Genomic DNA, 12874 nt, shown 5'->3' with positions numbered 1-12874 from the left:
TCTTATCAGCCTGTGTAGGAATATTGTCTGGGTCTTGCTGCAGGTGGGCAATGGCTGGCTCTTTTAGGAAGGAGCTTTTAATAAAACTGAAGAATCTACAGATGTCATTGCACATCTCATTTCTCAAGGAAGGAAGGTCAGTGATGAGGATGCTGTCTGCAGTTCCCTGCACAGTGCGAGTGGAATCCATCTGTTGAGGAGATGTACTTAAAGTGAAGGTAGATAAAATTTTGATAGATTGAAGGAAGGAAAGGTTCAAAAGGATAATGGAGACCAGTTATAATCTGTTAACTGGTGCGACAGTATATATATATATATATATATATATATAGGAGAGCAAGGAAGACTATCAAAGCTTAAATTAAAATCTGGACAAAATGGAAAAAAAAGAGCTGAAAATGGCAGATGAAATGGAATCCAGAGCTGTTGCACTTTTTGGAGGGCAATCCAGGGTAGGACTTCCATGGTTAATTCAGTGAATTGAGGAGAGCAGTAGAACAGAGGAATCTGGGAATACAGAACCAGAATACCTTGAAAGTGGTGTCACAGGTAGAAAGGTTGGAAAGAGATTTTCTGGCACATTGCCCGTTTATAAATCAAAGCACCTTTTGAGCTGGGATGTTATGGTAAAGTTGTATAAGATGTCAGTGAGGTCTAATTTGGAGTATTGTGTACAGTTCTGGTCACCTACCTACAGGAAAGATATCAGTAAGATTGAAGGAGTATTTAGAGAAAATGTATAAGAATATTGCCAGGATTTCAGGAACAGATGAGGAGTTAATTCCCGAGAGCTTAGGTGTGTGAGGACCGATTTGATAGATATACGACTTAATGAGGAGTACAGGACATATAGGGTAAGTACATGCAGACTTTTCCACTATGTTTGGGTGAGACTACAACTAGGATGAAATATTGAAGGGGAATCTGGAGGGGAATGTATTCACAGAAAGTGGTATAAGTGCAGAACAAGCTGCCACACGTTTGATGTCAATATTTAAGTTTGGATAAGTACATGCGTGGGAAGCTTATGGTGGGCTGTTGTCCAGTTGTAGAGCGATGAGGTGAGGCAGAATAACAGTTCGACACGGTCTAGATGTTCCAGAGGATCTGTTTCTGTGTTGTGGTGCTCCACGACTGGATGCCTATTTGCAGAATTTGTCTTCTTTTGTACATTGTTTGCGTATATATTTCCAGAAATTCTATTGTATTTATTTTGCTGTAAACTCTGACAAGAAGATAAATTTCAAGGCTGTACTTCGTGATATACAGGTACTGTTCATTGATAATAAATTCGCTTTGACTTTACTCCAGCTGAGAGCGGAATTTTATGTCTTTCCGTCCTGCAGTACCGGTTGCCAGCAGCAGATGGCGGTCCTGCACCGTGAAACTACACCAATATTCCGGCTGTTCGCGCTCCCCATCCTCAGATTGAACGCGTCACTGCCATGAATTGAACTTCCTTACGTCCATCAGCTGGATTGGCAAAGTCCTGATTTCAGGACGTTAACAACGATGAACTACGGTTTTACAAATGAGCAGAACATCAGAGCAGACGGAAAAATGGATGTTGGAAATGTCAACAAATTCGCCAGCTTCCACACCAATGCTCACTTTAATCATAGGCAATTAATTCATCAGGCCTCACCATCGTCTCGTGGTTGCACACACAGACACTGATCACTTAAGGGCCCTTTTATCTCCTTAGTTATACTTTTGATCAGAATATCTTTCTAAAATCCTTTATGACTCACCTTTACTTTCCAGGCAACTCTGGGAGACTGCTGGAGAAGGTGCATTCCCCTGTGCGACCAGCAGGTGGGGGAATTGCTCCACTTATTCACGCCCAGTATTTTGTGTTTACGATTTGCGCTCTCCCAGTCGGGACAGAAAGTGCCAACAGATGCCAAGTGCACACTCGCTGCTCAGTTAAGTCAATCATCAAGAATATGGCACAGCTGTAAATCTGCCTAGACTAGGCCATCTTCTAAAACTGAGTGACCGTGTAATACCATAAGACATCGGAGCAGAATTGGGCCATTCAGATCAAGTCTGCTCCGCCATTCCACCATGCCTGATCCCAGATCCCACTCAACTCCATACACCTGCCTCATCACTATATCTTTTGATGCCCTGACTGATCAGGAAACTATTAACTTCCACCTTAAATATACCCATGAACTTGGCCTCCACTGCAGACTGTGGCAGAGGAGACTGTTCAGCCCCTCACTCTTACTGTCCCATTGAATAAGATCAAAACCACCTCACTCTGCTACAGATGCAAAGGACGTGACAGAAGTGGGGGTCAGAGAGGAGGGGGAGTGGTGGTGTTGATTAGGGAGATCATCACCACAGCACCTGGAGAGATCCTTGTGGGTAATGGCCAGTGGGAGTATATTGGCAGGAATTCAATTCATGGCTCAGGGTGTGTTGTACCTGTTCTCTATTTGAGTTCTATATTAAATGAAGAGCATTGAATGGGAAGGAAAGTTTGGATACAAGAATGAAGATCTCCTCTGAAGTTATTTGGGGTCTTGGTAAGAGCATACATGGAACACTGTACACAGGTCTGGTCACCCTCCCAGAGTCAGCCTGTGGGACAAAAGAATGAAGGAAAGTTTCTTTCTACACAATTCCCCATCCCCTTGTCACTCTCTTATGTTATCTCCTTGCCTGCCCATTACCTCCCCTGGTTCTCCTCACCACCCCCCTCCCCCTTTTCCCTTTCTTCCATGGCCTTTTTTGTCTCATAACAATCAACTTTCTAGCTCTTTGCTCCATCCCTTCCCAACCACGTTTCACTGATCGCCTGGTGTTTCACTCTCTTGTTCCCCCCCCCCCCCCCCCCACACACCTTTCAAATCTACTCAGCTTTGTTCTCCAGTCCTGTCGCCCTTACTTTTTTCCACAGACGCTGCCTGGCCTGCTGAGATCCTCCAGCATTTTGTGTGTTGCTCGGATTTCCAGCATCTGCAGATTTTCTCTTGTTTGTGAGAATGTTTCCCAGATTGGTTTGGGATGGGGTGGGGAGTGGTGGTAGAATTCTCGGAGAGAATTACGCTGACTGGGACTGTCTCAGAGGTGGTGTGACTGAGACAGACACAGTCTCACAGGGTATTGACAGGCAGCAGTGATGTTTCTGCTGGCTGGGGTGTGGAACCAGGGGTCCCAGACTCAAAATCAGAAGTTGCCTCAGCAGGGCTGAACTGAGGAGTCTCACCCAGAGTGCAGAGAATATCTGGAATTTTCTCCATGAATTTTGAAAATTCAGAAGGCAAATTTAGGGGGTCAGCAGTGATGGGAACTTTGCAGGAAAGTGGCATTGAGGTCAAAGGTCAGCCATGATCTGACTGTCCGATTCTGTGCACTCTCCCCCATGCCAGACAGTGATGCAGCCAGTTACAACGTCTCCACATTACACCTGTAGACATTTGCGAGTATCTTTGGTGTCATATGAAATTTCCTCACATACCAATGACATTTAGCCGCTGTCGTGTCTTCTTAGTCCTACAATCCTCCACAGGCACCTCATTTGTTCCTACCTGCCTCTATCACTAGAAAATCGAGGTTCCCTCCACCTTTTGGTCCAGCAGTCACATACAAGCTTTGTACTCTCAAAATTTCACTTTTTAAGGTCTCCCATTTATCAAGTACACCTTTGCCAGAAAACAGCCTGTCCCAATCTTCAGTTACCAGCTCCTTTCTGATACCATCAAAATTGGCCTTTCTCCAATTTAGAATCTCAACCCACAGACCATGTGCACGTTTACTGACAGCATTGTGATTGCTGGATGCAAAGTGTTCCCCACACAAACCTGTGTCACCTGCCCTGTCTCATTCCCCAATGGTAGATCAAGTATCACACACAAAATGCCGGAGGAGCTCAGCAGACCAGGCAGCATCTATAGAAAAAGAGTACAGTTGTTATTTCAGGCCGAGGCCCTGCTTAAATAGAAACCATTAAAAAGAAGACCTTCGAACAGCAAATTTTCAGACAGGAAAAAAACATTTCATGCAAAATAATAAATGAAAGCAGATAGTGTTCTGAACTGGTCCGTGAAGAGAGTCATAAAACAGACAATAAAAGAAAAAAGAATATTGGTTAAAAGCAAGGTTAAATAAATAAGGTTTGAACTGGTGTTTAACAGCATTCAAATGAATCTGAGTCGCAGCAGCTTCTACAGGGTCTCCCAAAGGATGCTGATCAGTTTAAACACATAAAGCTGAATAAATCCCGGGGCTCTGACCCAGTGTATCCTCTGACATGGTGGGTATACAGGGAAGAAATTGCTGGGTCGCTGGCTGTGATATTTTGTAACACTGAAACCCTTCTGTCCACACTGTCAATGCCGATCCCGATGCCACATTAATTAATTAATTACACTAACCCACAAATGATCCATCCCCTCCATTCCCTGCCTGTTTAAACGCCTCTTAAACATCACGATCGTATCTGCTTCCACCACTCCCCATCCCGGCCGCGCTTTCCAGGAGCACGCCGCTCACTTTGTCCAAAAACCTGCCTTGAACATCCCGGTTCAACTTTAACCCTCTCACTTTAACGTAGTGTCCTCAGAGAGATTACACTGACTGGGGCAGACACAGTCTCACAGGGCATTGACAGGGTAGAGGCAGAAATGATATTTCCCCTGGAACCGAGGATCAAATAAAATAAGTGTTCGCCTCAGCAGCGCTAAGATGGGGGAAATTTCCTCACTCAGCGTGCGGTGAATCTCTGGACGTTAGCGGCTCAGCGATGATGGGGATGCTGCACCAAAGTGGCGCCGATGTCAAAATCTGCCACGTTGTGAGCGAAGGGCAGCCGCAACATGGCCTCTCCTGCTCCCGTTTCTTACTTTTCAAAACTCGACTTTACCTATCGAATCCCACAGTGGAGCGGTGAGAGCACCAGTCGCCGCTGCGGCACAGCTTCCGTATTTCAGCAGCAGGCGACAGGCCCCCAATCACGCAACACACACAAAATGCTGGAGGAACTCAGCAAGCTAGGAACCATCTGTAGAAAGGACTTTTCGGGCCGAGACCCTTCCTCAGGCGCGGATAGGACGTGCACCCTCCGTGCGGCTGAAACATCTCACGGAATCTCCGCCGGAGTCTCCTCATCCCCGCCACTGAAAGGTTTCGCAGCCCCGGCGAGTGTTGCAGTTTTTACTCGAGGTGCCGCTCCGGATCTCGGCACGCGGTTTTGCGATCCGCTCCGAGCCTTCCGCGTCCGGCCCTCTGAACAATCCACCTCTCCAGAACCGGATCTGTGATGGTCAAGAGGGTGACCGGGGCGATTCATCTGCGTTGAGTTGGAGATGGAAGCGCGGAGTTTGTCTCAGAATCACCGGAAGTAACCCGCAACTACCTTCTCAGTCTCTTCGTTCACAGCACACGCGATGTGAACTTGGTCACGCACGTCATTTGGCGTCAAGTTCAATAATATAGTTTTCTGAGTAGATTTGTATTGAGAGCGAGAAGGCAAATTTGGTGATATAGGCATAAAGAAAGGGACAGACAGTCAGACACAGAGATTGAGAAAGAGATTGTTCCCTCACTGGCGCTCCGTCATCTGTTTTCCAAGTAACCAGGAAATCAACAGCCTTGCGGGAATACCAGATTCCCCACGAGCCTTTAAATCAGCTTCTTACCAAACGGCTAAACCGTGTTTTGTGGATCGAGCCGCTGTTTCAGAACCGACCTGATGAGGCCGGGCGGAAAGCGCTGTCTGAGGCGGGAGAAGTTTACTGGACAGGCCGAGAGAAACCACTTGCACACTGTGAGTCCAGCCCGGAACAAGGAAAGCCGGACGTCCATTGGAATCGGATTGTAGGTGGGTGAAATCAGGGAGAGTCTTCACATGAAGGGCTTTGGAAATGGGGACCTCACTAAACTTGTTCCAGTCCGTGGTGCATATTTTCTCTGTTTCGGTAAATAAATGTTTAACAGTTGTTCTTAATATATATTTAACTGCCGTTTAAAACCAGACTGGGTCCCATTTTAAAGTTGTTCTTTTCTGTCCTGCTGCAAACTGCCGAGACCTATCTGGATTCATCGACTTTCAGTCCTGTTTGTTGTCTTCCTCACCCCTCCGTCACGAGATCAGTCGGAAGAATGCAGGCCACCTTCCCACTGAACAAAAGCGGTAACACAACGTTCATTCCCTGAGGCTGCAGCGCATCTAGTGGACAATCGCGGTACTGCAGGGGTTCAGCGGCTCCCCGATTGTGAAAGGACCTGAATCAGGAAGTACCGGGAGTTAACATGGCTTCGAGAGTTGGAGCGAGGAGGCAATTTGTCCCATCTGCCTGGATTTCTTCACCGATCCGGTGTCACTGGAATGTGGTCACAATTTCTGCGGCTCCTGTATCACACAATGTTGGGAAAGTGCGAAAAGAAACTCCTGCCCGGAATGTAGAGAGGTATTTGCAGACGGTAAACTCAGGCCGAGTCGGGTCCTAGCAAGAATGGCTGAAAAAGCTCGAAAACTAAACCTGAATCGGAAGGAAGAGGAAAGTAAACTTCACTGCGAGGAACATGGGGAAGAACTGAAGCTGTTTTGTGAAACCGACGAGAAACTGTTCTGTGTGATTTGTGCAGCTTCCCAAGAACAGAGAGAGCACCGCTTCCTGACGATTAAAGAGGGCTTTTTGTCTAATTCTTTCACCGTTTAATTCCCAGGATCGAGTTAAATGGTTCTTAGACTCTCTCACAAAGAAGAAATCAGACTTAGAGAAAATTGAGCAGCAACAGAAAGAAAATATTTCCAGATTCCGGGTGAGGCTTCCTGAGCAGAATTTCGTATATTGTTGTGTAGTTTTGTCCCCGTTCATGTAGAATAGCAGAGTGTCGCAGTTCCCGGTTGAATGAATGTTGGCATTCATTTCTAGAGGTGTAGATCAGCAGGAGAGTTTAAAAAGCGAACAGATTAACGGAGCGGGCAACAGAGTAGAGGAGACAGAATAGGAAGGCTTTGGCTCAAGAGGCTTCGGCAAGCAGAGGGTGAGGACGAGCTTGCTCCCATTCAGGTAAGGTCGGGTAAGCTCCTTTAATTGATCTAATTAGCTTAGGAGTAGGTAATGGAGGCAGCAGTTAGGGCAATTGAGTGCTCCGTTTGCAGTATGTGGGAAGTCAGGGTGAGCACAGCTGTCCCTGATGACTACACCTGCGACAGGTGCATCCAGCTGCAGCTCCGGACAAACCGTGTTAGGGAACTGGAGCTGGAGCTGGATGAACTTCGGATCATTCGGGAGGCAGAGGCAGAAATAGACAGGAGTTTCAGGGAGATAGTCACCCCCAAGAGTCGGGAGACAGGTAGCTGGGTGACTGTCAGGAGAGGGAAGAGGAACAGACAGAATGAGCAGAGCACCCCTGTGGCCATTCCCATCAACAATAAGTTACTGTTTTGGATACTGCTGGGGGACTCTCTGACGGTGGTGTCTGAAAAGAGGATGTTGTCTAAGTTGCACTCCACTCCATAATGTACTGGCTAGGCACAGGAGTACATTCAGCCAGAGACTCATTCCACCGAGATGTAACACTGAACGTCATAGGAAGTAATTCCTACCTGTGGCCATCAAACTTTACAACTCCTCCCTCGGAGTGTCAGACACCCTGAACCAATAGGCTGGTCCTGGACTTATTTTTTCCAATTGGCATGATTAACTTATTATTATTTAATTATTTATGGTTTTATATTGCAATATTTCTTCACTATTCTTGGTGGTGTGGCTGTAATGAAACCCAATTTCCCTCGGGATCAATAAAGTATGTCTGTCTGTACTACCTCTCTTGCATCATTTTCCAGCTGTCCGATAACCACACTTGCCTCACCTTTGCACTTTATGTATCTGAATAAATTTTTGATATCCTCTTTAATATTATTAGCTAGATTACTTTCTTATTCCATCTTTTCCTTCTTAATTACTTTTTAGTTGCCTTCTGTTGGTATTTAAAAGTTTTCCAATCCTCCAACTTCCCACTAATTTTTGCTCCACTCTATGTTCCCACTTTGGTATTTATGTTGGCTTTGACTTCTCTTGTTAGACATGGTCATGTCATCTTGCCTTTAGAATACTCCTTCCTCTTTGGGAGAAGTACCCAATGCCTTCTGAGTTGCTTCCAGAAATTCCAGCCAATGCTGCTCTGTGTTATTTCTACCTGTGTTCTCTCTTGGGATCCAGGACCAATCTGATTTTCCTAAACCAGCTATATTGAAATCTCCCATGACTATTGTAATATTTCCATTTTGGCATGTATGTTCTATCTCTTGTTGTAACTTGTAGATGATATCCTTACTCCCATTTGCTGTCTGTATATAACTCCCACCAAGGTCTGTCTACCCTTGCATTTCCTTAGCTCTATCCACAATGATTCAACACCTTCTGTCCCTATGTAATGTCTTTCTAATGATTTAATTTAATTTTTTACCGTCATGACCAAGCCAGCCAATCTGTCTTCCTGCCTGTCCTTTGGATACAATGTGTACCCTTGGACGTTCAGTTCCCAGCTATAATCTTCTTTCCGCCATGATACAGTGATGTTGTAGGTATCACTCTATCCGTATCTTGTGTATCTGTAACTGTGCCACAAGTTCATCACCCTTATTCTGAATACTGTGTGCATTCAAATATAAGACCTTTCATCCTGTATTCACCTTTTTCAATTTTGTCTGCCTTCCACATTGCAACTCATCCTGTTGACTACAATTTTGCCCTATCATTAGCCTCTTCTTGCTCAGAGTCTCACTGTACATTGCCTCTGTTTGTAAACCAACTACCACATCCTCAGCACTACCACTCCGGCTCCCATTCCCCTGCCAAATTAGTTTAAACTCACCCAAGCACCTCTAGTGAACCTGTGCACAGGATACTGGACCGCCTCCAGTTCAGGTGTAACCCATTCCTTTTGTACAGGCCATATCTTCCCCAGAAGAGATCCAAATTATCCATAAATATGAACCCCTCCCCACTGCACCAGTTCCTCAGCCACCCATTAACCTGTCAAGTTATTCTATTCTTGCCCTCACTGGTACGTGGTACAAGCAGCAATCCAGAGATTATTTTGATGGCGGCCCTGTTCTTCAGCTTTCTACCTAGCTCCCTAAAATCTCTCTTCAGGACCTCTCACCTTGTCTACCTACGACATTGGTGCCATTCTCGTCCTTGAGACTACCATGGACATGATCTGACACATCCTTGATCCTGGCACCAGGAATGGTTGTCCATCCACTGTAGTTGGTAAAACATACAATCCAGGTGTCTCTATCACGCTCACAGAACGATATCTTTGTTCCTCCAACTAAGGAATCTCCAATTAACATTTTGGCAGGTACCTGGATAAGAAAGGTGTAAAGGAATAATGGGCAAATGTGACTAGCTCATTAAAACAAGTTAGTTGGCACAAACGAGTTGGGCTGAAGAGCCTCTCTGTCCTCCTCATTAAATCATTCGTATTCACTCACCCCTCCCCATGTCAATGCAATTGTTGTTCACTCCTTGTGCACACCCGTTATTACTGGTTATCTACCCTCTTTCTTTCCACTTATGAAGAAAGCTCTTGATCAGAAACATCGACTATCCATCTCCTTCCACACATGCTGCTTGATCCGCCGAGTTCCTCCAGCATTTTCTGTGCGATAATCAAGAAAGCTCCACTCTCTTTCCTGGAGAAACTACCTTGGGAAGATACTGGTTGTCCATCTGCTGTAGTTGGGTAAAACCTCGGGAACTCCTGTCGGCTAACCGACTGTGACCAATGCTCAGCAGCCTCTTCCCTGGTCTCGGGTCCATGCTGCCCGAATCTCACCCCCCCCCCCCCCCCACAAACCCATTCCACCTTTCCCTGTTGGCACTCTAATTCTCTGCTTCTCTCCCAGACTCTATCACCCTGAATGTGGAAACGGCGAATCCGGAGCTCGAAATGACTGATGATCGGAAGAGTGTGAGATTGACTGAGACCTGGAGGGATCTCCCTGACACTGGGGAGCAGTTCCGAGTCTGGGGTTGTGTGCTGGGGTTGGAGAGATTCACATCGGGAGACATTTCTGGGAAGTAGAGGTGGCGGGACAGTTTCATTTTACAACGCAAAGACCAAGTCCCATTTCCACACCTTCACTGGGAATACATTCACGGAGAAACTTCATCCATTTTTCAGGACCTGGGATACAAACGAGTGGCTGAGAATCTGCTCCGGTTCCACTCCGGGTCTGTAAATGGGTTGGGTCCTGGGACCAGAGTCAGGAGTAAGTCAGTGTAAATATAACTGTACGAAGAGTGAAATAAACACAATGTGAGAATTATCGATCCATTAATTTTAACTCATTCACTGCATCCGTCAACGGAACAGAAACACTGCGGATTCAGCAGCAGCCGCGGGCGGCGGGTCCTGAGCTCCCGGAGTACTAAAGTCCACCAAGACAGGTGAAATGGGACAAGTGGTGGTGGTGCTGACTGGAAGAGGGAAGTCAAGGTGAATCTTGGGGAGACGAGACATGTTGTGGTGGTAACCGGTGAAGTGCCAGGGAATGTCAGGCATGTCAGGCAGCATCTGTTGAGGGCAAATTTCCCTGTAATTTCCAAGTTTGTATGGCACATCGTCTGACTATATTACAAACTTTTACATTTCTCTTGTGAATCTCAGAGATTCCTTCCTTAGACATCACTGCCTGACACTGTGTGGTGTGATTGTCACTTGCTACCTATCAGCCCAGGCCTGGACATTGTCCACGTCTTGCTGCATTTGTGTTGTGGGCTGCTTCATTACCTGAGGAGTGGCAGATAGTGCTGAACATTGTTCAGTCATCAGTGACCATCCCGACCTCTGACCTTACCATGGACAGAAGGTCATTGATTAAGCAGATGAGAATATTTGGGAATAGGACACTGGACCGAGGAGTTCTTGCAGAGATGTCCTGTACTGAAATGAGCAGTTTCCAAACACCATCGCTACCTTCTTTGGTAGCGATGGTGATGGTCCCAGCCACTGGAGTGATTTCCCCTGATTCCCAGTGATTACCCCATTATTCCTTTCATTGCACTATTTAAAAACATAGAAACATGGAAACATGGAAAACCCACAGTACAATACAGGCCCTTCGGCCCACAATGCTGTACCGAACATGTACTTACTTTAGAAATAACCTTCAAGACCTTGGCCTCAATGCCCCTTTGTGCAACTGTATGCTGGTGTGGGCTGAATAAAAGGTGGTGATGCATCAGAATAGAACAGGGACACTGAAAATCTGGCTCAACAATGACCTCTCACTCGATGTCAGCAAGACCAAGGTACAGATTATTAACTTCAAGAGGAGAAAAGCCAGTCCTCATCAGGGGATCAGAGGTGGAGAGTGTTTGCAAATTTGAGTTCCTCGGAGTTATCATTTCAGAGGACCTGTCCTGGGCCCAGCACATACGTGTAATTATGAAGAAAACTCGGCAATGTGTCTGCTACACTGGAAGTTTGCAAAGATCTGGCGTGACATCTAAACCTTATAGATGAGTGGTGGAGAGTATATTGACTGGCCGTGTCACAGCCTTGCATGGGAATGCCGATGTCTTTGAGCTGAAAAGAGTAGTGGATACAGGCCAATCCATCACAGGTAAAGCTCTTCCCAACATTGAGCAGAGCTACATGGAGCACTGTCGCAGGAAAGCAGCATCCATCATCAGGGACCCCATCATTGCGTGCTCTCTTCCCACTGCTCCATCAGGAAGAAGGGACAGGAGCCTTAGGACTCACACCACCAAGCTCAGAAACAGTTACCACCCCTCAACCATCAGGCTGTTGAAACAGAGGGGATAACTCCACTCCCATCACTACATATGGATTCACTTTCAAGGAATCTTCAACGCATGTTCACAATACTTATTGATTAATCATTTCTCTTTTTCTTTCTTTTTGTATTTGCACAGTTTGTTGTCTTTTGCCCACTGGTTGTCCACCCTGTTCATGCGGTCTTTCATTGTTTCTATCATCGGTTTTATTGAGTATGCCCGCAAGAAAATGAACCTCAAAGTTGTAAATGGTTTCATACAGTTACTTCAATAGTAAATTTACTTTGAACCTTGTCCACTACATCCCCAAACTTTTTGTCATTCAAAAATGTTTTGATCCATTTATCACATTATCATCCAGATCGTTGATATAGATGACAAACAACAGACCCAGCACCAACCCCTGCAGCACACTACTAGTCCCAGGCCTCCAGTTAGAGAGGCATCCATCTACAGGTCGTCTGCAAAACCAATCTCGTAAGAAAGCCAGGTGTGACTTACAGATGGCTATCTCAAGAGCAAAATAACAATTCTGGTTGAGAATAGAGGCAGAATTGGATGCACATCAGCTCTGGAAGGAGTTGCTTCCTGAGAAGCGAACCCAACATCATGAATGGCAGTGATGTTTCACTCCCAGTTGAGCTCAATGCCTTTTATGCTGGCTTTGAAAGGGAGAATAAAACTGTTTCCGAATATGTCAGTGACACAGCCTGCCTGTTATGAAGTTCACCTCCCTGACTTCACCGGGGAAATGAGAATAGGTGGAGGGCTGGAGAGAATGCAGGGTGAGAAGTGGAGGGATAGGGTCTATGTCAGCAGAGGGTGGACAGGAAAGGCAGAGTTTCACGAGCCAACGTGTATACTGTCACTCTCTAATGCCTTGTGTTGACCATATCACTGTGGTGGAGAGTCACTGACTTACTGACCGTTACATCACTGGTATTAAGGGCTTGGGATCTAACCAGATCCTGACGGTAGGAACGCCATCGGTGGTGTGATGGAAGCTGTGAATGAACAAGGACCCAGCACTGGAGGAGAGTAATTTCAAAATGGCTGAAATTACAGTCTGGAAGTACAATCAATACCTGGAATCATCACTTGTT

The sequence above is a fragment of the Hemitrygon akajei genome, chromosome 2, assembly GCF_048418815.1.
Source record: "Hemitrygon akajei chromosome 2, sHemAka1.3, whole genome shotgun sequence".
NCBI lineage: Eukaryota > Metazoa > Chordata > Chondrichthyes > Myliobatiformes > Dasyatidae > Hemitrygon > Hemitrygon akajei.
The sequence above is the reverse complement of the archived record's forward strand: the minus strand, read 5'-3'. Positions refer to the sequence as shown.